The sequence below is a fragment of the Saccopteryx bilineata genome, chromosome 2 (genome assembly GCF_036850765.1).
Source record: "Saccopteryx bilineata isolate mSacBil1 chromosome 2, mSacBil1_pri_phased_curated, whole genome shotgun sequence".
Classification (NCBI taxonomy): Eukaryota; Metazoa; Chordata; class Mammalia; order Chiroptera; family Emballonuridae; genus Saccopteryx; species Saccopteryx bilineata.
This window is the reverse complement of record NC_089491.1, coordinates 283,657,588-283,680,619: the sequence shown is the minus strand read 5'-3', so window position 1 is coordinate 283,680,619 and position 23,032 is coordinate 283,657,588. Positions and strand designations below refer to the sequence as shown.

Sequence of the window (23,032 nt, the reverse complement as noted above, 5' to 3'; positions counted from 1 at the left end):
GCACATTCTGTGCTGCTGGGAAGGCCTTGGTTTCAGGTGCCTTCCCAAGTAAGATCCTGAGAATGTACGCTGATGGTGAGGACTACCACATCATTTGCTTTTTTTCCTTTTCTTCTCCCCTTTTTTCCCTGTTTCTATACTTTCATCTTTTTTCTCTTTCCATTCATTTAAATAAGAGCCAGGCTATTTAAAATATTCGAAAATATTGTCATTTATATATAAATATACATACACACAAATCTATTTATCTATCTATCTATCTATCTATCTATCTATCTATCTATCTATCTATCTATCTATCTTTTTAGCCATCATTCCTAATTCTGTGGTTGTACAGTTTACACATACGCAATATCTAAGGGGGTTACTAAGACACATAGACACAAACCTTAATCGAATTCCCATCCCCAGTGAACTTAAGATTGAGCCAAATACAGAAACTCACCTTTTCTCTGAACTCTACAATGTTATTACAGTACTCCCCCTTTGTGATTTTGCTTTCCACATTTTCAGCTGCCCAGGGTAACTGAAAATAATTCAACCACAGCTTGCAGTTATTAAGTGGGAAATTCCAGGAATAATTAATAAGTTTTAAGTTTAACGCCGTTGTGAGCAAGGTGATGACATCTTGCAGTGCCCCGCTCTGTCCTGCTCAGGATGTGAATCATCCCTTTATCCGGTGTTCTTACCTCACTTTGTTTCATCACACCAGCACTGGGTGCTCTCACGCCATCACGCATAGAAGGGAGCGTACAATCCAGTAGCATTTTGAGAGAGAGACCACATTCACATAACTCTTCTTACAGTGTGTTGTTATACTTGGTCTATTTTGTGACTAGTTATTGTTAATATTGAACTTAGCCTAACTCATAAATGAAACTTCATCCTAGGAATGCACATATAGGGAAGAACATAGTAGATACATGGAGAGGTACTACCTGCAATTTCAGGCATTCACAAGGGGTCTTGAGACGCATCCTCTGTGGATAAGGAGGGATGACTGTATTTGATCAGAACTAAAGCACTTAGCCTGAATGACAGCCACGTGGTACCTCAGGTGGTAAGGAACCGTCTACACAGACAAAAATATAGTAACTACATGATTCTGGAAAGCATGTTTTCTGAAATCGCCCTTGACATATCCCTATACACAAGTTATTGCCCACGTTAGATATATAGAGCACACAATAAAAGACTAAATATCTTCTGTAAAATTCTGCTTGGTATACCGTCCATAAGGTGCAAATGCAGCAAAATTCTACATGTAACCCAATTATAAGTGAAAATACTAAAAATGTACAGTTGAATGGACACACACACCCTTAATTGACTCTATTTACAAAGTTTTGTCTTCCTGGCTCCCCTGAAAGCTCTCTGGGTATAGTCACCAAAGATCTCCAAATAGTCAAGTCAAGGACACTTGACGGTCCTCTCTGGGGAACTTCATACCACTGACTACTTCCTCCTTCTCAACAGCTTGGCTTCTGGGACAACAGTGTGTCATGACTCCTCCCACTTCTCCAACATCTCCATTCCAGCCCCCCCCAGGACCCGCCCCTGCAAAGCCATCATCCCCCCAAGTTCCATCCTTGCTCATTTACTCCAGTGGGTCTGCACGGTGTCCCTGGGTAATCTCTTCCATACAAAAGTTTCTGGTTGCCTACCTGACCTGTGATGGCATGGTGGATAAAGCATCAACCTGGAACACTGAGGTCGCTAATTCAAAACCCTAGGCTTGCCTGACCACGTGGTGGCACAGTGGATAGAGTGTCAGACTGGGATGCCGAGGACCCAGGTTTGAGACCCCAAGGTCGCCAGCTTGAGCGCGGGCTCATCTGGTTTGAGCAAATGCAATCAATGAACAATTAAGGTGTCTCAATGCACAATGAAAAACTGATGATTGATGCTTCTCATCTCTCCGTTCCTGTCTGTCTCTCCCTCTCTTTGACTCTCTCTCTGTCTCTGTAAAAAACAAACAACAAAAAAAACAAAAACCCAAACCAAAACAAACAAAAAACCCTAAGCTTAAGTTGATGCTTCCTGATTCTCCCCCTTCTCTCTTTCTCTCTTTCTCTCTCTCCTCTCTCTCTCTCAAAATGAATAAATAAAATTAAAAAAAAAAAAAAAAAAGCTTCAGTTTACCTGTATAGTGATGACACCCCAATCTCGGTCTCCTGCCCAGATCTTCATCCTGAGCACCAGAACTATATAATGACCTGCCACCTGGGTCTCTCCATGTGGATGCATCAAGAAAATCTTAAATTAAAGAGTTTCCTGAATGAACTTACCTTTCCTGCCCCCAAGAGTATCTCTTCTTGGATTCCCTCTTTTGGATAAAAGAAAAAAATTCAACTTATAAATCTATGCAAGAAACCCAAGGATTACTCCTGAATCCTTTCTTTTCCTCATACCCCTTACCCAGCTGATTTCCATTGAAATCTTCCTCAAAATCGACTCTTTCTGCTCATGTCCACTCCCATCACCTTACTGCATGCCTTTCGGTCTCTCTTCTAGGTTAGCATCCTTGCTTCGTAGCCTACTCACTGTCAGGCCCTGCCTTACACACCTATTCCCTACACGGCTGCCAGCATATATTTTCTAAGACACCAGCTACTTATTGCTCTAAACTTTTCACTGACCTAGTCATCGTTCCAACAATCAAGTCCAAAGTCCTTAACATGGCTTATTACTCAGGACTGTTTTGGTCATAAGTCAATTTAAAGTGGCTTAAGTAGAACCTCTGTGACGAGAATGTCCAGGGAATTGATCGAAAGCTTCGGGTACCAGTCTCACGTGATAGCACAATTTTTTCTGGATAGCAGGATGTTTCCTTCAACTCATCCCTCTACTTCTTCAACCTACACCTCGACACACACACACGCATGCATGCTAGTGCATAACACTTCCTCCAACGAGAAAAAGAGAACTACCTCCTTAGGGACAAAAAGGGGTTGTCCTTCCTGACTGTTCCTTTGTGCCCTTTAGACAGCCAGAAAGGAAACACAGTGGTCTTTGAAACGCTTTGATCTTTTTGGATAGGAAGAGAGGTGTGAAGCCAGCAGAACCCCAAAGGATGTCTGGAGGGGAGAAGAGGAAGCCCCATGGAGGGGAAAGGATGAAGGAGGATAACACCCCAGATGACAAACTTCCTGGATGTGTCATTTCTGCGCACAGTTGGCTGAGTTTGTTGCAGTGAGGAGAAAATGGGGTCTGAAAGCACTTTCCCCTGCATCACATGGCTTTGCTTTGTGTGATGTGTAAGCAAGTTTAGTTTTGCTCAATGCAACTAAATAAATTCCTGTCAAAGAAGTCTTTCTTGGAAAATGTATTAATAGTACAAGACGTGGATTTGCTAAATAGAACGTGTGTGATCTTAGCTCACCAGCCACTAACTCTCATCTATTTAATCTTCTGTGAAACGGGCAACCCTAATCCTGCTTTGGCTTTCATCCTCAAAGGGTTATGTGAGGCTCTCCGATGAGATGAGTCTGTTTTGCAACGTGTTAAGTATAGTACATAAAATGAAGAATCTTTAATATTAGAGAATGTGTACAGCTTTTCCACAGAACAACATCAGTGTCCAGGCAAGCTCCCAGCTGAAATTTCATTTTAAGTTTTTGCTGCACATTCATTTTCAACAATGGGATTTTAAAAATTCAGGAAGCAATAAGACTGCAGGTATATGTATGAGGGTTCTCTGTTGAGCTTGTAAGGGGGTAAATGAGAGGATTTTTCTAATTTGGCTGACAACGTACAAAGCTGTTTTACCTGAAGAAAAAGAAAAGGAGAAAAGAGAAAGGGTTGGAAGAGGGGGAAAAAGAAAGAAAAATTTATAGCTAAAATTGTTACTGTGGATGCACTTGTTAGAAGAGCTAGCGTTTTGATGGTCTAAGGTCACAGTTAACAGCAGCAAGATCTGGTTGAAAGGAGTCGGGGGTTGGGTTCAAATTCCAAGTCTTTTTTGACTTGCTTTTGTTTTTGTTGTTGTTTTTTAAATATTTTATTAATTTTAATGGGGTGACATTGATCAATCGGGGTATATATAGGTTCAGAGAAAACATCTCCAGGTTATTTAGACATTTGATTATGTTGCATACCCAAGTCAAATTGCCTTCCATCACCTTCTATCTGGTTTTCTTTGTGCCCCTCCTTTCCCCCCACCCCCTCACTTTCTCCCCTTCCCCCTCCCTCTCCCTGTAACCACCACACTCTTGTCCATGTCCCTGAGTCTCATTTTTATGTCCCCACCTATGTAAGGAATCATATAATTCTTAGTTTTTTTCTGATTTACTTATTTCACTCAGTATAATGTTATCAAGGTCCATCCATGTTGTTGTAAATGATCTGATGTCATCATTTCTTATGGCTGAGTAGTATTCCATAATATATATATCTTCTTTATCCAATCATCTATTAAAGGGTTTTTTTGTTGTTTCATGTCTTGGCCACTGTGAACAATGCTGCAATGAACATGGGGCTGCATGTGTCTTTACATACCAGTGTTTTTGAGTTTTGGGGGTATATGCCCAGTAGAGGAATTGCTGGGTCAAGTGGTAGCTCTATTTTTAATTTTTTGAGGAACCACCATACTTTCTTCCACAATGGTAGTACTACTTTACATTCCCACCAATAGTGGATGAAGGTTCCTTTTTCTCCACAGCCTCTCCAACACTTGTTATTACCTGTCTTGTTGATAATAGCTAATCTAATAGGTGTGAGGTGGTATCTCATTGTAATTTTGATTTGCATTTCTCTAAACTAATGAAGATGAGCATCTTTTCATATATCTGTTGGCCATTTGTATTTCTTCCTGGGAGAAGTGTTTGTTCATGTCCTCTTCTTATTTTTTTATTGGATTGTTTGCTTGTTTGTTGTTGAGTTTTATGAGTTCTTTGTATATTTTGGATATTAGGCCCTTATCTGTGCTGTTGTTTAAAAATATCATCTCCCATTTAGTTGGCTGTCCTTTTTGTTGTCAGTTTCTCTTGCTGTGCAAAAGCTTCTTAGCCTGATGTGGTCCCATTCATTTATCTTTGCCTTCACTTCCCTTGCCTTTAGAGTCAAATTCATAAAGTGCTCTTTATAAACAAGGCCCATGAGTTTAATACCTCTGTTTTCTTCTATGTAATTTATTGTTTCAGGTCTTATATTTAAGTATTTGATCTATTTTAAATTAATTTTAGTACAAGGGGACAAACTGTAGTTGAGTTTCATTCTTTTGCATGTGGCTTTCCAGTTTTCCCAGCACCATTTGTTGAAGAGGCTTTCTTTTCTCCATTGTGTGTTGTTAGCCCCTTATCAAAAATTATTTGACCATATACATGTGGTTTTATTTCTGGACTTTCTATTCTGTTCCATTGGTCTGAGTGTCTATTTTTCTGTCAATACCATGCTGTTTTGATTATCGTGGCTCTATAATATAATTTGAAGTCAGGTATGTAATGCTCCCAGCTTCATTCTTTTTCCTTAGGATTGCTTTGGCTATTTGGGTTTTTTTATAGTTCCATATAAACCTGATGACTTTCTGTTCCATTTCTTTAAAAAATGACATTGGAATTTTGATGGGAATTGCATTAAATTTGTATATCCCTTTGGGTAATATAGTCATTTTGACTATACAGTGTGTCCGTAAAGTCATGGTGCACTTTTGACCGGTCACAGGAAAGCAACAAAAGACGATAGAAATGTGAAATCTGCACCAAATAAAGAAAAACTCTCCCAGTGTCCTACGTATTCAGTGCAGTTTGATGTGGGCTCATGCACAGATTTTTTACAGCTCCTTAGGTAGCTATCTTGCATAGCCTCTACAGACTCGTCACTGACTGATGGTCTACCAGAACGGGGTTTCTCCACCAAACTGCCAGTTTCCTTCAACTGCTTATCCCACCGAGTAATGTTATTCCTATGTGGTGGCACTTTGTTATAAACGTGCCGATATTCACGTTGCACTTTGGTCACAGATTCTAATTTAGAGAGCCACAGAATATACTGAACTTTCCTCTGTACCGTCCACATCTTGACTGATATGGCCGTGGGCTGCTCCGCTGTATACACGGTGTTATGTCATCATCTGCGCATGCGCACATGCTGCCACATTATCCTACAGAAACTGGGAGGGTTTTCCTTTTATTTGGTGCAGATTTCACATTTCTATCATCTTTTGTTGCTTTCCTGTGACCAGTCAAAAGTGCACCATGACTTTACGGACACACTGTATTTATTCTTCCTATCCAAGAACAAGTAATATTTTTCCATTTCATTATATTTTTTTGATTTCCCTTAACAATGCTTTGTAATTTTCATTATATAGGTCCTTTACATTCTTTGTTATGTTTATTCCTAGGTATTTTATTTTTTTTATTGCAACCATGAAGGGGATTATTTTTTTGAGTTCGTTTTCTGATGTTTCATTGTTGGCATATAGGAAGGCAATGGACTTTTGTATATTAATTTTGTGTCCTGAGACCTTACTGTATTGGCTTATTGTTTCTAGTAGTCTTTTTGTTGAGACTTTGGGGTTTTAGATGTATAGGATCATATCATCTGCAAAAAGTGAAACCTTTACTTCTTTCCCAATATGAATTTCTTTCTCTTGTCTGATTGCCCTGGCTAGAACTTCCAGCACTACACTGAATAAGAGTGGAGAGAGTGGACAACCTTGTTCCTGATTTTAGGGGAAAAGTCCTCAGTTTTATGCCATTTAATATGATGTTAGCTGATGGTTTATCATAGATGGCCTTTATTATGTTGAGATATTTTCCTTCTATACCCATTTTGTTAAGTGTTTTAAACATAAAATGATGTTGTATTTTATCAAATGCCTTTTCTACATATATTGATAAGATCATATGGTTTTGTTCTTTGTTTTGTTGATATGGTGTATTACGTTAACTGTTTTCCATATGTTGAACCATCCTTGTGATTCTGGGATGAATCCTACTTGATCGTGATGAATTATTTTTTTAATGTGTTGTTGTATTCGATTTGCTAGTATTTTGTTTAGTATTTTAGCATCTGTATTCATTAGAGATATTGGTCTGTAGTTTTTTGTGTGTGTGTTGTCCTTGCCAGGTTTCAGTATGAGGGTTATGTTGGCCTCATAAAATGTGTTTGGCAGTATTGCTTCTTCAATTTTTTGGAACACTTTGAGAATAATAGGAACCAAGTCCTCTTTGAATGTTTGATAGAATTCACTAGTATAGCCATCTGGCCCTGGACTTTTATTTTGGGGGAGGTTTTTTTTGGGGGGGGAGTTGATAGATGTTTCTATTTCCTCCCTGCTTATGGGTCTGTTTAGGCTTTCTGCTTCTTCTTGACTCAGTCTAGGAAGATTGTATTGTTCTAGGAATTTATCCATTTCTTCTAGATTGTCAAATTTGGTGGCATATAGTTTCTCATAGTATTTTACAATAATTCTTTGTATATCTATGATATCTGTGGTGATTTCTCCTCTTTCATTTTGTATTTTGTTTATATGAGTCCTTTCTCTTTTTTCCTTAGTGAGTCGAGCCAAGGGTTTGTCAATTTTGATCTTTTCAAAGAACCAGCTCCTTGTTTTATTAATTTTTTCTATAGTTTTTCTGTTCTCTATTTTGTTTATTTCTGCTCTGATTTTTATTATTTCCTTTCTCCTGCTGGTTTTGTCTTTGTTCTTCTTTTTCTAGTTCCTTAAGATGTAAAGTTAAGTGGTTTACTTGAGCTCTCTCGTTTGTTCATATAGGCCTGTAGTGATATGAACTTCCCTCTTATTACTGCTTTTGCTGCATCCCAGAGATTCTGATATGTTCTATTGTTATTTTTGTTTGTATGTATCTTTTGATCTCTGCTTTTATTTCTTTTTTGACGCACTCATTTTTTAAAAGTATGTTGTTTAGTTTCCACATTTTTGTGGGTTTGTTTACCTCTTTTTTGCAGTTGAATTCTAGTTTCAAGGCTTTATGCTTGGTATAATTTCAATCTTTCTGAATTTGTTGATGTTATTTCTGTGGCCCAAGATATGGTCGACTCTTGAGAATGTTCCATGTACACTAGAGAAAAATGTATACTCTAGCACTTTGGGATGAAATGTCCTGTAGATATCCATCATATCCAATTGTTCTAGTGTTTCATTTAAGGCCAATATTTCTTTATTGATTTTCTGTTTGGATGAATGATCTAAAGCCATCAGCAGTGTATTGAGGTCTCCCAGTATGATTGTATTTTTGTCAGTTTTTGTGTTTAGGTCAGTCAGTAGCTGTCATATATTTTGATGCTCTTTGGTTTGGTGCATATATATTAAGAAGTGTTATATCTTCTTGATTCAATGTCCCTTTTATCATTATTAAATGACCATTTTTGTCTCTGATTACCTTTGCTGTCTTGTAGTCAGCATTGTTAGATATGAGTATTGCTACACCTGCTTTTTTTTGGATGTTATTTGCTTGGAGTATTGTTTTCAACTTTTCACTCTGAATTTGTTTTTATCCTTGTAGCTTAGATGTGTTTCTTGTAGGCTTCATACAGTTGGATTTTCTTTTTTAATCCATTCTGCTATTCTGTGTCTTTTTATTGGTGAGTTCAATCCATTTTCACTTAGTGTAATTATTGATACTTGAGGGTTTCCTATTGCCATTTTATATATGGCTTTCTGATAGTTTTGTATCTTGTTTGATTCTTCTCTTTTGTTTTTCTATCATTTATTTTTGTTTGGTTGTAATCCATGTTTCTTTCCTCTGTTACTTCTTTTTTCAAGCTATGCACTTCTGTGGTGGTTTTTCTCAGGGGTGGTTACCATTAAGTAACGGAAAAAATACATATCATGTTCATTGTAGTACCTTATCTCATGAGTGCTTCTGCACTCCATCCTCCTTTGCTACTGTTAATCTTTGTCCTCTCCCCTTTTTTGTTTTTGTTGTCACAGATCAATCTTGTTTTTATTGCAATCTTGATAGAGCTTTTTTGTTTTGTTTTGTTCTTTGTATCTGGTCGGAAAACTCCCTTTCGTATTTCCTGAAATAGGGATTTTCTAGTAATAAATTCCCTCATCTTTTCTGTATCTGTGAATGTTTTTATTTCTCCTTCATATTTGAAGGATAGCTTTGATGGGTACAGTATTCTTGGCTGCAAGTTCCTCTCTTTCAGAACTTTAAATATTGGGGTCTATTCTCCTCTAGCTTGTAGAGTTTCTGCTGAGAAATCTGTTGATAATCTAATGGGCCTTCCTTTATATGTTATATTCTTCTTTTCCCTGGCTTCCTTGAGAATTTTTTCTTTGTCATTGGTTTGTGCCAATTTCATTATGATGTGCCTTGGAGCAGGTTTGTTAGGGTTAAGATAACTCGATGTTCTGTTTGCTTCTTGAATTTGAGGCTTTAGTTCTTTACACAGGCTTGGGAAGTTCTTGTCTATTATTTGTTTGAATATGTTTTCCATTCCATTTTCTCTCTCTTCTCCTTCTGCTATACCCATTATTTTTATGTTGCTCTTTCTGATGGAGTCAGACAATTCCTGTAGGGTTTTCTTGTTTTTTTAAAATTCGTGAGTCTCTCTCCTCTTTTCTCTGTAGTGCCTCTAGTTGCTTGTCTTCTATGTCACTAATTCTCTCCTCTATCTGGCCTATTCTATTGGCAAAGCTTGTTACCTCATTTTTCAGTTCATGAATTGAGTTTTTCATCTCTTTTGATTAGTTACATAGTTTCAATTTCCTTGGTGATGTATTCTTTCTGTTTATTGAATTGTTTTTTGAGCTCCCTAAATTGCCTTTATGTTCTTTCTTGTATGTCCCTAAGCATTTTTAGGACTTCAATTTTAAATTCTCTGTCATTTAACTCCAATGTTTCCAACCTGTTAAATTTTTTTCTGTAGATTTTCCCTCATCTATCTGAGCTACATCTCTGCTATTGTATTCATAATATTTAATTTCTTTTTCCTTAGTGGCATTTGAGAGTGGTATTATTGATATCACTAATAAGAATTGATAAGAAAAAAAATTTTTTTTGAGAAAATGTAGTGCAAAACTGAAGATTCTATTGTGCTAAGTGGAACAAAAATATGTAGAATGGGAAGGCCGGGGTTGGGGGGAAGTGACAAAGAGGCAAAAAACAAGGCAAGAACCCACAAAATGCCACAAGAAAAAATTTTGGCTCAAGAATAAAATAATTTGTAAATAATGGTCAAATGAGAGAAATAGGTATGAGAAGAGAAGAAAAAAAGAAAAAGAGAAAAAAAAATACAGTGAAAAATGAAAATTTTATTGTATTAAGTGGAACAAAAGCTACATAGAATGGACAACCAGAGTTGGGGGAGATGCTAAAGAGATAAAAAGTGAAGTAAAAAGCACATAAAAATGCCACAAAGAAAAAATTTGAATTCAGAATAAAATAATTTGTGCATGAAATTTGAATGAGAAAAAAGTGAAAGAAAAAAGAAGAAACAAAAAGAAAGAGAGAGAAAAATAACTGAGTTAAGTTTTTTGGAATATAACACTCATCAGAGAAAAAAAAGAATGGAAAATGTAATACCTATGGATAATAAAGTTCAAAATGAAAAGAAAAAAATAAAACTGAAAGAGGATAAAATGACCAAGGTAGAAGAAAAAAAAAGAAAAAGAAAAGATAAAAAATACAAGAAAAAAAATGGAAAAAATTATAGAGACTGTGGATTTTTCCTGGTTTTGAGAGGTTATCTTCTTCCTTTTTCTTTCTTCTGTCTCTTTTTGGCTGGTGGTGCTGTACCCCAGGTTCTGCCCCTGTGGCACTCTTAGGCAGAGATTTGCAGTTGATGTGTCGCTATGGTGATGACATAAACTAGGCCTCAGTCCCGTTGGTAGGCAGGGCTTGTCAGCATTTGCAAGCTCCGGCAATTGGAGAGTCTATTTTCCCTGAGCTTCTTCCTAAATCTCTCCTTCCTAAACCAGCAGCCTGGGGACCCAGCTGTGAAGTTGCCCCAGCCACTGCCTGCAGAGCAAGAGGCCCTAAAAACTATCAAACCCCTCCTCCAGGCCCGTGTAAATCACAGGCTTGGAAAAGAAGGCTTTGTCATCTGTTGTTTCAATGAGTGGGAGCGCATAGAAGAACTTAGAAAACTATTAAGGCTACCTATGGAAGGTACTATTAGTTTTATCTTGTGTTTACTGTGCAGTCCCCTGATGTCCCTGATCCTCAATATTAAACAGGCCTCTGTCTCATATCACAGGTGGGAAAACAAAGGGAGAAAAGTTCAGTTTAACAACACATTGAACATCAAGCGTCTGCTAGTTTTCCTTGCGCTCCCACTCTGACTCCCACTTCAGTCGCATCCTCACTCAACAAATAGTGGCCAGAGCCACTAGCGTAAGCCAGCCAGTCAGTGAGCAGACTGCAGAGTAGGCTCCTTTCAGCATTCCATGGGTCTGCTTTCCAGAGGCTGCCTGCAAGCTGCCTGTGCACCCTTCCCTCCAGCACTTCTGCAGTTTTCTTTCCCGGGAATGTGCTTTGTTAGCCTGTATGGCTGGTGGAGGTGCCACTCCCAGATAGGTCCGGGCGTAGGGAAGCCGGCTCTGGTGCACTTCCCGCAAGCTATTATTCAGGAATCTGGGATTATACAGGAACTCTGGTCGTAGCCCATGCAGAGGGCCACTACTGACAGTCTCCTACCCAGCCCCTTTGTCCAGGAACACGGGCGCCTATGCCCGAAGTGCCAGGTGCATCCACTCGCATATTGCCCAGGCTCCTCGATCGGGATACTGGGAGTAAACAAGGCAACTGCTTGCCCACCTCTGCTGGGGTCTGCCACTGGTGTTAGCTCCATGTGGGCTGAGCTGCTGGCCCAGCCTCTCCCTGGCTTTAACTTCTCTGCCCTAGCCCAGCTTTTTCTGCATCCCCAGCCCTCTCTTCCTCTCAGTTCCAAGTGAAAGCAGCCCTTGTTCAGGTCACTGAGGAAAGCAGAATACTCCGTTCTCCATCTTATTTCCTTCACTGTGGATTATGTAATCAGCTACCTTTTCACCCAATCGTACCTTTGTTTGATGTGTGTGTATTTCTGATGCTCCTGAGATCGTTTTTCTGTCTCTAGTTATTGAATTTGTTGAAATTTCAGGGAGAGGTATCGGGAGCTCCCCTCACAGCACCTTTTCTCTGCCGTTACTCCTCTGGCTTGCTTTGTGATGGTGGAAACATATCTTAGCTTCTATTTGGAAGTGCGTTAGGGGATTGTAAACTGGGAAAGGGAAGAAAAAATTACCATGTGACCACAAGGTCAGATTCAACGGGTAAATATCACATGGTGTTTCAGATACCAGTGCTTTACACAGAATCAGGGGTCACTATTTGTTGAGTGAGGATGTGACTGAAGTGGGAGTCAGAGTGGGAGTGCAAGGAAAACTAGCAGACGTTTGATGTTCAACGTGTTGTTAAACTGAACTTTTCTCTCTTTGTTTTCCCACCTGTGATATGGGACAGAGGCTTGTTTAATATTGAGAATCAGGGACAACCGGAGACTGCACAGTAAACACAAGATAAAACTAACAGTACCTTCCACAGGTAGCCTTAATAATTTTCTAAGTTCTTCTATGTGCACCCACTCATTGAAACAGCAGATGATGGGAATGTCATAGACACAATACTGAAACATACACACTATTGTTTTACAGGACTGATCTCCTCTACTGATCATCCTCTCTCTGTCTTGCACATGAGAAACCATGACCCCATTACAAGGAATGATGCCAGCTTCCATCCACAGGTCTAGCCACCTGAGCCAAGTGTGGGACACTGGCGTGATTGGGTTCATTGGGCATTAAGAAGCCTACCCTGATTTACTGCCTCAGCAAGGCTGCCAACAACCTAAAGAAACCTTTCTTCAGCCACACCCCTCCGTTTCACAGTTTCACAATTTCACTGCGGTGAAAATTGTTTTAGCTGGAGGGAAGAAAGACCGGAGGAAAGGGGTGGAGGTATAATCAAGTACAGGAGGTATCAGGAGATCACGGGTCAGCCCTGAGCTCAACGCAGGCACTCCCAAATTCACCATGACAGCACTGTCAATCAGCACACAGAATGTCATCTGGCTTCAGGTCAGCACGTGGGAGAGCAAGCCCCAATTCACGAATGCTCATGGGGAAGAAGCCCTCACTCCACCTCCCCGTGGATAGGGCACAGATCACACGAGCATAGAGATTCCGCACGCTTTACCATAGCCTTTTGGAGCTAGACTCTAGATTTTGAGAGTTGTCTTCAGGATTGTTGAAACCCCAATTATCTTTGGGATTCTTTTCATGAACTCAACATCACAAAGAGAAATGTGGAAATTCTTCCCAATCGGATCCTTGATATTATTGAAAAAAAGCAATCCGGAAGCCCAGCGTCTCTGGAAGTAGGGGGCAGCACGGTCTCTCCGTTCCTTGGTCTTTCATTCGGATTTCTCAGCTTTCCATGATGGGGGTCATATTGTACAGCTCTCTGTATGACGCACTTGGGTTATGTAGGGGATAATTAGCATACAGTTGATGACTATGAGAATTCCTGATGTATAGCAATGAAAACAGAGAAACGAAACTTTCAAAGAGTCCTAAGTTGTGATTTTTACCTCATTAGTGCTGTGCTAAAATCCATTCAAGCCAGCTAGTTCTCGGTATTTTCTGTGGGAAATAATGGGGGGGGGGGCTTTGAAGTGACTGCAGGGCCACTCAGAACTTCCTACTCTCAGTTTCCAACCAGCTGCTGAGCAGAAGCAGTGTTCCGTGGTGCCATGGTCGGTAGATAACAAGGTGCCGTGGGAGAGTCCCATGCAGAATGCTAAATTATATGGTGCACCTTCTCTCGGACAGAGCACTAGTGATAGGCTGGGAACTTTGTAGCATAGGCCCAATGATGAAATCTTGAGCACCTACCTGAAACCTAATTGCTATTGAGGTTGAAGATGAGGATGTGAAGTAAATCTATCACTCAGCAATGTTAGTGGGCACCTGTTGTGTGACAAGCACTCTGGCAGGTGCTCAGGCTACTGAGCTAAGCATGGATACAGTCCCCGACTTCCTAGAGACAGACATACAAAGAAGTAATTACAATATGGTAGGCAATGTGGTGATTGATATGTATGGGGTGGCTTAGAGGCAGGTGCAGAGTTTCTAAGAAAGCTTTACAGAAGAGAAAATATTTGAGCTAATTTTGGAAAGATGGGTAGAGAATCCCCTAGTGACTGTGTAGCTGGAGATAAATGGGAATATTCCAGGCTGAGGGGGATTAGAGATGCTTCCATTTTTCTTTTCATGTGTACACTATTCCATTTTTATTCCAAGACTTTCTGATCATTGTCAGTGAAGTGGAAGCAAAGGACACATCGAATGAGAACCATCTTAGAGCCCATACACGTCATGAGAGAGAAGTCAAAGGCTGCTCTTTGATCATCCCATAGCTATGTGTGTTATGCAAAAGTTCCACCAATCTTCCTTTCCAGACCAGTTTGGGGTAGCATTGGGGAGGATTGGAGTTTGCCATTGAATATAACTTAGAAGCTCTCTGTAATGAGGCTGAAAGAGATCTTTAGTTGATTAGACTCTTCAGTGAGGGGAAACCTAACTTAAAACCAGAAACTCAATTATCTGAGCTAATTAAGTATCCTTTGTTCTTCACAGGACCCTACTAACTCTTCCAACATATCCTCCTAGTCTGAATAAGATGCCAATCAATTCAGAAGGTGGAACTCAAACACTTCCATACCTTCCATCCAAACATTTTCATTCAACCATCTTTGGTTCCGTCAAAGTTCAAACTGTACCACATAGAGCAAACAAGCAAGGAAGACTTCATTCAAGGCCATTACAATAGGGGATATCAGAAGTCAGTCTGAGCTCAACTCCACTAAAGCAAAGGGGAAGAGGGTTTTTAAGCACTCAGGTGAGCTGGTGGAGAGGTTCCTGAGGATGTTAGGGGAAGTCACAAGCCACCTGTATTTGCTAACTGGTTTTATTCAAAGAAAAAATAAGTTTCTCAGATCTTTATGACAAAGGGTAGTTTTGCAACTTGGAGCAAGGCACCCACTGAAGGGATTGAGTGCTTTTTTCCTTGATGATTGCGTTTCAAAGGTTCAGCTCCCGGCTCTTTGAGAAAGACCTTCTTGGGTTATAAAACTAGCAAGAGGTTTTTGTGAAAAAGATTTACATCTCAAAGCATCAGAGTTTTCTAGAGTAATTTCAAGTTTTCTAGAGTAAGTTCTCCAAGAAAAGAGAGCATCAGGGCTCTGAGTGATGGGGACGCCTGTCTACATTCCAGTCAAGCTGTGGGAAACAGTAAGGCCATCTCCTGCACTGTTGCCCATACAACTTACCAAACTCCTTTTTCTTGCATGCTCACTTCTGTCTACTTCTTCTTTTTGGCCTTGGGGTTAGTTAAACTCATGGGCAACAAAGAAGCAAAAATAATTACTTAAATAAGAGATGGCTTTAGACTCCCTCTCCACTGCTTCTACATATTGAGAACAGAGACTTGGCTTAAACAACAATGGAAGCAAATTCCTCCTTTAGTAAGAGTCCTCTTGGTTTATGCAAAACAAGAGCTGAAAAGACCAGGCACCCTCCCAACATAGTAGAAGATACCAGACCAAAGTCAATGTTGAATTTGAACAAGATGAATCTTTCCTGGTTGGAAATGTAATGAATGGTTTGCTGTTGTTTTTTTTTTTTTTTTTTTTTTTTTTTTTCCAGAGAGCCCAGACTGTCCATCCTGATTTTCTATTTAATTTCCCAATTATATATGTTGTTCTAGATCAAAGAAAAGGAATAGTACGGAGAAAATTCATTCTATGAGCCTAGTGCAGTCTTGATTTCAATAGCATATAAGGATGATTCATCACTTATTTATAATTTAAAAAACAAAACAAAACAACAACTCTTAGAAAAACCAATAAATTCTTTAGGTTAGTAAAGGATATATACCAAAAACCTAGAACAAACATTGTGGTTAATGAAGAAATTTGGATATCTTCCTTTAAAGAATGGGCATAAGTAAAGGACACACTGTTACTATTTCACACACTGCTAGACATGCTGGTGATTGTTATCTGGAAAAAAGAATTCAAGAACTGGAAGAAAAGAGATAACTCTCATGATCTGCAAGTGATAGGATTATCTACCTAGAAAAACTAACAGAGTTAAAGACCAACTCTTAGAACTATTCAGAGTCCCATGCATTTGCTGGATTCAAGATTACTGTGAGATTACTAAGAGCATAGTGCTTCATCAGTGGTAATCAAATAGAAAATATAATTTAAAATTACAATCAATCACAAAAAAGGGTTGTCAGAAGTTAGCTTAGCCAAGAAAATACAGAATTTCTGGATGTGACCTGAGCAAATGGAGAGACATTTAATCAACTTAGACATGTGGACTTAATATCACAAAGAATCACAGATTCCACATTTACCCATAAATTCATTGTAAACCCAATAAAACTTTAACTTGGGTCTTTGAAGAAACTAAAAAACAAAAACCTAATGTTTCAGTAAAAGAAGACTATAGAGATAAGGTCTTCTCCAATTAATTATTGAGAATACTGGAAAATGATAGTAATGAAAATGGTTTCAAGAATATGGAGCCCCGAGGCCCTGGCCAGTTGGCTCAGTGGTAGAGTGTCAGCCTGGCATGCAGGAGTCCCGGGTTCAATTCCCAGCTAGGGCACACAGGAGATGCACCCATCTGCTTCTCCACCCCTCCCCCTCTCCTTCCTCTCTGTCTCTCTCTTCCCCTCCCACAGCCAAGGCTCCATTGGAGCAAAGATGGCCCGGGCGCTGAGGATGGCTCCATGGCCTCTGCCTCAGGTGCTAGACTGGCTCTGGATGCAACAGAGCGACGCCCCAGATGGGCAGAGCGTTGCCTCCTGGTGGACATGCCGGGTGGATCCTGGTTGGGCGCATGCGGGAGTCTGTCTGACTGCCTCCCCATTTCCAGCTTCAGAAAAATGAAAAGAAAACAAAAAAAAAAAACCCCAAAAAACCCCAAAGAATATGGAGCCCCGAGAGACAAACCCATGTACATACATCAAAGGCAGTTCTGCAAAGCAATGGGTGAAGGACAGGTGGTTACTGGGTGATGTCAAGAAACAGATCTGTCTATGGAGAATAATAAAACTGGGTCCCTTTTTCAACAGTAAATGCAAATAGTGGCTTGTAGATGGATTTAAAACCATTTGTTAAAACCAAATCGACAAAGTTCATACCAGAACATCTAAAAGAATATTCTTATGACCTAGAAGTGGCAGAAAATATTCTTCAACAATGCTTCCCTCTGAAATTATCTCACAAATCATCAGCAAGATAATAGATTAATTTAGTTACATCATCATTAGTTCTCTCTGGCCAATGAAGAACATTACAGAGAAACTTTACAGACATCTTACAAATTGAGAGCTGTTTAAATGACTAAAGCCACTAGAGAATGACATTCAATAAGAGGAACATGTGAAAATCAACAAGACTGAAATCCCCCATCAAAGGATGGGCTAAGGACATGACTGAGCAACTTTCAGAAGAGGAAATCCAGAAGTCTAACAAGCATATGAAAAGCTTTTTAAATTCATTAGTAATCAAAGAATGCAAATTAATCAACAACGAGATATCACTTTACATTTGTTCAGCTAGCAAAAAAAAAAAAAAAAAAAAGAGAGAGAAAGCTGGACACGGTCACTTACGTGTTGATGGAGAGCAGAGATGGGTGCAGAGCCCGCCTGGCAGGAACAGTTCATGAAGATCCTCATATTTATGGCCCAGCAATCATACTTTTGGATAATCCACCCCAAGACACAGAGTCCCATATGGAATCATTTTCAAGAAAGTTCATCACAGTGTTGCTTTGGGTGGTAAAAATCAGAGGCAATCCTGGTTTCCAATCCTGGTGGAAAGATAGATTGAAAGTGAAGAATTCCCACCATGAAGGACAATGCAGTGAATGGAGACTAAACATCCCTGGAGTTCCATAAATGAATGCTAAAAAATCTCATGGCTGAGTTTTTTCTGTGTGTTTTTTTTAATGGGAGAGGAGGAGAGATAGAGAGACAGGCCCCCACATGTGCCCCTACTGGGATCTACCAGTAAACCTCGCCTGGGGCTGATGCTCGAATCAAACAACCTGTTTTTAGTGCCTGAGGCTGATGTGCTCAGACCAACCAAGCCACTGGCTGTGGGAGGAGAAGAGGGAGAGAAGGGGAAGAGTGAGAAAAGGGGGAGAGGGAGGGGAAGAGAACAGATGGTCGTTTCTCATGTGTGCCCTCGCTGGGGAATCAAACTGAGGACGTCCGCAAGCCGGGCTGACGCTTATCCACTTATCCACTGAGCCAGCCGGCCATGGCCAGTGAGTTTTTAAAAAGAAAGAAAAAACTGAAACGGGTAAAGTTTATAAATAACTCCATTTGCATAAATTTAAAATTCATGCACATTTTGAGCCTTTCTTAAGAACAAATATATTCAAAAGGATATATATCAAACACATTAGAGTACTTGCCTATGATGTGTGGTGCAGGGGTGTAGAGTAAGAGAGAAAAAAGGAAAAAAAAGAAATGAAAGGACGGAAGAAATTAAGTGAGGGACTAGCATAGACCTATGACAATAATGTGCATTCTGATGAGTATGATTAACTCGAATCTCTATCTACTTACCTATGTATCTATCTATATATCCATCAATCTATCCATTTATTATTATCTATCCCAGGGGTTGGGAACCTATGGCTCACAAGCCAGATGTGGCTCTTTTGATGGCTGCATCTGGCTCACAGACAAATCTTTAATAAAAAAATTAATAATGTTAAAAATATAAAACATTCTCATGTATTACAATCCATTCATTTCCTACCGCTCATGTTCATGGTTGCGGGTGGCTGGAGCCAATCACAGCTATCCTCCAGGACCACATCAAATTTTTATTGGATAATGTGTAATGTACACGAGTTGTTGTGAGGTCAGGAAGTAAACTTCCCCCCTTTTAATCAAGTAGTCAGCTAGCTAATTGCAGAAACCCTTTTGATGAAGAAGATGGCTAAAAGAAAAAAAGATGAGGAGTATTGTACTTTTCAGCAGGAATGGACAGAGGAATTCGCCTTTGTGGAGAGAGCAGGTTTTGTAGTGTGTCTAATATGCAATGATAAAATTGCATCGATGAAACGGTCAAATATAAAGCAGCACTTCGACACACACCATACTACATTTGCATCGAAATATCCAACAAGGGACAGCAGGAAGAAAGCATGTCAAGAGCTACTGTGCAGAGTGCAAGCTAGTCAGCAGCAACTCCGTGTTTGGACCCAACAAGGTGACTGGAAATTGGCTAGCTTTGCTGGTGCTTTAGCAATTGTGAGAAATGGAAAGCCATTCACAGATAGGGAGTATGCCAAAACATTCATGCTTGATGTTGCCGATGAACTTTTGACAACTTTTCGGATTAAGACAAGATAATCAAATGAATAAAAGACATGCCTCTGTTGGCAAGAACTGTTCACGATCATACCATCATGATGGCAAATCAAATTGAGGCAACACAAGTGAAGGACATAAATGCAGCACCATTCATTTCTCTCGCTTTGGATAAGTCAACAGATGTAAGCCATTTATCCTAGTTCAGCATGATTGCAAGGTATGCTGTCGGTGACACACTATGTGAGGAAAGTCTTGCTGTTTTGCCTATGAAAGAGACAACAGGAGGGGAGAATTTATTCAAGTCTTTCACTGAGTTCGCTAAAGAAAAAAATCTACGGATGGATAAACTTATTTCAGTGTGTACTGATGTTGCTCCGTGCATGGTGGGGAAAAACAGAGGATTCGTATTGCTTTTTCTTGAACATGAAAAGAGACCCATCCTAAGTTTTCACTGCATCCTACATCAGGAGGCACTTTGTGCTCAGATGTGTGGCGAGCAGCTTGGTGAGGTGATGTTGCTGGTCATTCGGGTGGTTAACTTTATTGTTGCCTGAGCTTTAAATGATCGCCAGTTTAAAACACTGCTGGATGAAGCTGGGAATAATTATCCTGGTCTGCTTCTGCACAGCAATGTGCGTTGGTTGTCAAGAGGAAGGTGCTCAGCCGTTTCGTGGCTTGTCTGAGCAAAATCCAGACTTTTCTTGAAATGAAAAACGTTGAGCATCCTGAGTTTGCTAACACTGAGTGGCTCCTGAAGTTCTACTATATTGTGGACATGACTGAACATCTGAACCAGCTCAATGTGAAAATGCAAAGCTTTGGAAATACAGTCTTATCTCTTCAACAAGCAGTGTTTGCATTTGAAACAAGCTGGAACTCTTCATCGCCGACATTGAAATAGGTCATTTACTACACTTTGAAAAACTGGGAGAGTTTAAAGATGCATGCACAGCAAGTGACCCTGCTCAACATCTTGATCTCCACCAGCTACCGGCCTTCACTTCATCTAATCTCCTGCAGTCATTCAAAGTGTGCTTTGGAGAATTTCGTGAGCGCACTCGTCTTTTTAAGTTCATCACCCATCCACACGACTGTGCAGTGGACAGTGCCGACCTGAGTTATATCCACGGTGTCTCTGTCAGAGATTCTGAGCTACAAGCTGCTGACCTGAAGGCCTCAGACATGTGGGTGAATAAGTTCAAGTCACTGAATGAAGATTTGGAAAGACTTGCACGACAGCAAGCAGAGTTGGCGAGCAAACACAGGTGGGGAGAAATTTAAAAACTTCAACCTGCAAACCAGCTGATTGTCAAAACTTGGAACGTGCTTCCTGTCACATACCACACACTACAACATGTGAGTATTGCTGTACTGATAATGTTTGGCTCTACATATGCATGTGAGCAGTCTTTCTCACATCTAAAGAATGTTAAGACCAACCTACGATCATGTTTAACGGATGGAAGTCTCAATGCCTGCATGAAGCTTAACCTCACATGTATCAACCAGACTACAAAGCCATCAGCAAAACCATGCAGCACCAGAAGTTGCATTAATGGTAAGAAATACTTTAGTCATCATTGGTTAGCAACAGCATAACAACGTTATTAAAAGAATCCAGAGACTTATTGTACTTTAAAAGTGTTGGTCTTACATAAAATGTACACATTTACTTGGATTTAGTGTTAAACATATTGTATGGCTCTCATGGAATTACATTTTAAAATATGTGGCGTTCATGGCTCTCTCAGCCAAAAAGGTTCCTGACCCCTGCTCTAGGTCCTTAAGTGAGCTTACATATCAATTCCATCAGAAGAGAAAAGGGAGAAGAAAAGAATTCAGATAAACAACATCAAAGACTCATTAAATATTACTGACGTATTTAAAATTGTTTAGTAAGAAAACCTCTGTTATGAAACAAAAAGATAATTAAACCAATTACAAGATTAAATAATAAAATTTCCATATCCACAAAATTACACAATTTCTGGGCATACCAATTAGTTCAGTCCAAGTACAGTCACATGTTTTCATGATCATTGTGGAGGCTAAACACAGCAAAACAGGCTGAATTTTAGCTGAGCTAGTGGAATACTTTGTTGTCAGGAAGAAACATCCTGAAAATGCTTTGGTGTGTGTCTCATTCACAATACATTTGGAGACAGTTTGAAAGCTCCTGGCCCTGGCCAGTTGGCTCAGTGGCATAGCATCAGCCCAGTGTGTATATGTTCTGGGTTTGATACCCAGTCAGGACATACAGGAGAAGCAACCATCCGCTTCTCCATCCCTCTTTCTCACCCTTCTCTCTCTCTCTCCCCATCCTGCAGCCATGACTAGATTGATTCAAGTGAGTTGACCCCAGGTGCTGAGGATGGCCTCTGCCTCAGGTGTTAAAAATAGAGTTCAATTGCTGAGCAATGGAGCAATGTGTCAGATGGGTAGAGCATCGCCCCATAGGGGGCTTGCTGTTGGATCCTGGTTGGAGTGCATGTGGGAGTCTCTTTGTCTCCCCTCCTGTCACTTAACAAAAGAAAATAAAAGAAAGAGAGAGAGAAAAAGAAAGAAAAAGAGAAAGAAAGAGAAAGAGAAAGAGAGAAAGAAAGAAAACTCCTAGCAGAATGTAATCCTGCTACATTAATTTTTCTTAATGTAAATTCTATCTGTTTTTCAATTTTTGGTACTTGAGCAAAGGAGGGTGACTTTTCAGAAATTTAAAATTCTAAGAAGTGAAATAAATTGTTTACCGAATGAATACCACAAGAAAATCCCAGCAGCTTCTGATGTCAGTAGACAGACATCCCATATCCCATACTCAAGCAGATAGGTTGGTTTGTTTTGGGAAGTGTTAAAAAAACAAACACCCTTCCCACACAAATTAAAAAAAAAAAAGGTTATCTTTGGTATTTAATATCTTGATCAAAAATGTGGTGACACCCATATTGAAGAAACCGAATGCAGAAGTATCAGACATGTCAGATTAGAGACTGGGACCCCTTTACCCCAGGGCCAGAGATCATGAGTGACTTCCCACTGTCAAGGGAAGCAATAAATACTTGGGACGAACACTCAGGCTTTCATTAATTCATCCAAAATATACCCAAGACCAACTCATTATTCTAATGTAGGGGTACCCAAACTTTTTACACAGGGGGCCAGTTCACTGTCCCTCAGACCATTGGAGGGCTGGATTATAAAAAAAAACTATGAACAAATCCCTATGCACACTGCACATATTTTAAAGTAGAAAAACAAAATGGGAACAAATACCATATTTAAAATAAAGAACAAGTAAATTTAAATCAACAACTGACCAATATTTCAATGGGAACTGTGGGCCTGCTTTTGGCTAATGAGATGGTCAATGTCCGGTTTCATATTTGTCACTGCTAACCATAACAAGTGATATGATGTGGTTCCAGAGCCATGACACTTGCATCCCACGTCACCGGAAGTAGTACTGTATGTGAGCAACGCCATGCTTTGCAGCACCACCACATACAGTACTCCAGGAGCACCTCTTACTGACCACCAATGAAAGAGGTGCCCCTTCCGGAAGTGTGGCGGGGGCCAGATAAATGGCCTCAGAGGGCCGCACGCAGCCCATGGGCCATAGTTTGGGGACCCCTGCTCTAATGGGATGGAACAAACACAAACATGCAACTGAGTTCATAAAC

General features: G+C 39.9%; 1 long non-coding RNA gene across 2 annotated transcripts in view; it reads right to left on the bottom strand.

Annotated features, from left to right (window-relative positions):
* Positions 1-23,032, bottom strand: part of LOC136325954 (uncharacterized) — a 332,973-nt gene that overhangs the window by 117,553 nt on the left and 192,388 nt on the right. For both annotated transcript variants that reach the window (XR_010729336.1, XR_010729335.1), the window contains exon 2: positions 17,640-17,839. This is a non-coding gene — a long non-coding RNA (uncharacterized lncRNA). The remainder of the gene's footprint in view (positions 1-17,639; positions 17,840-23,032) is intronic.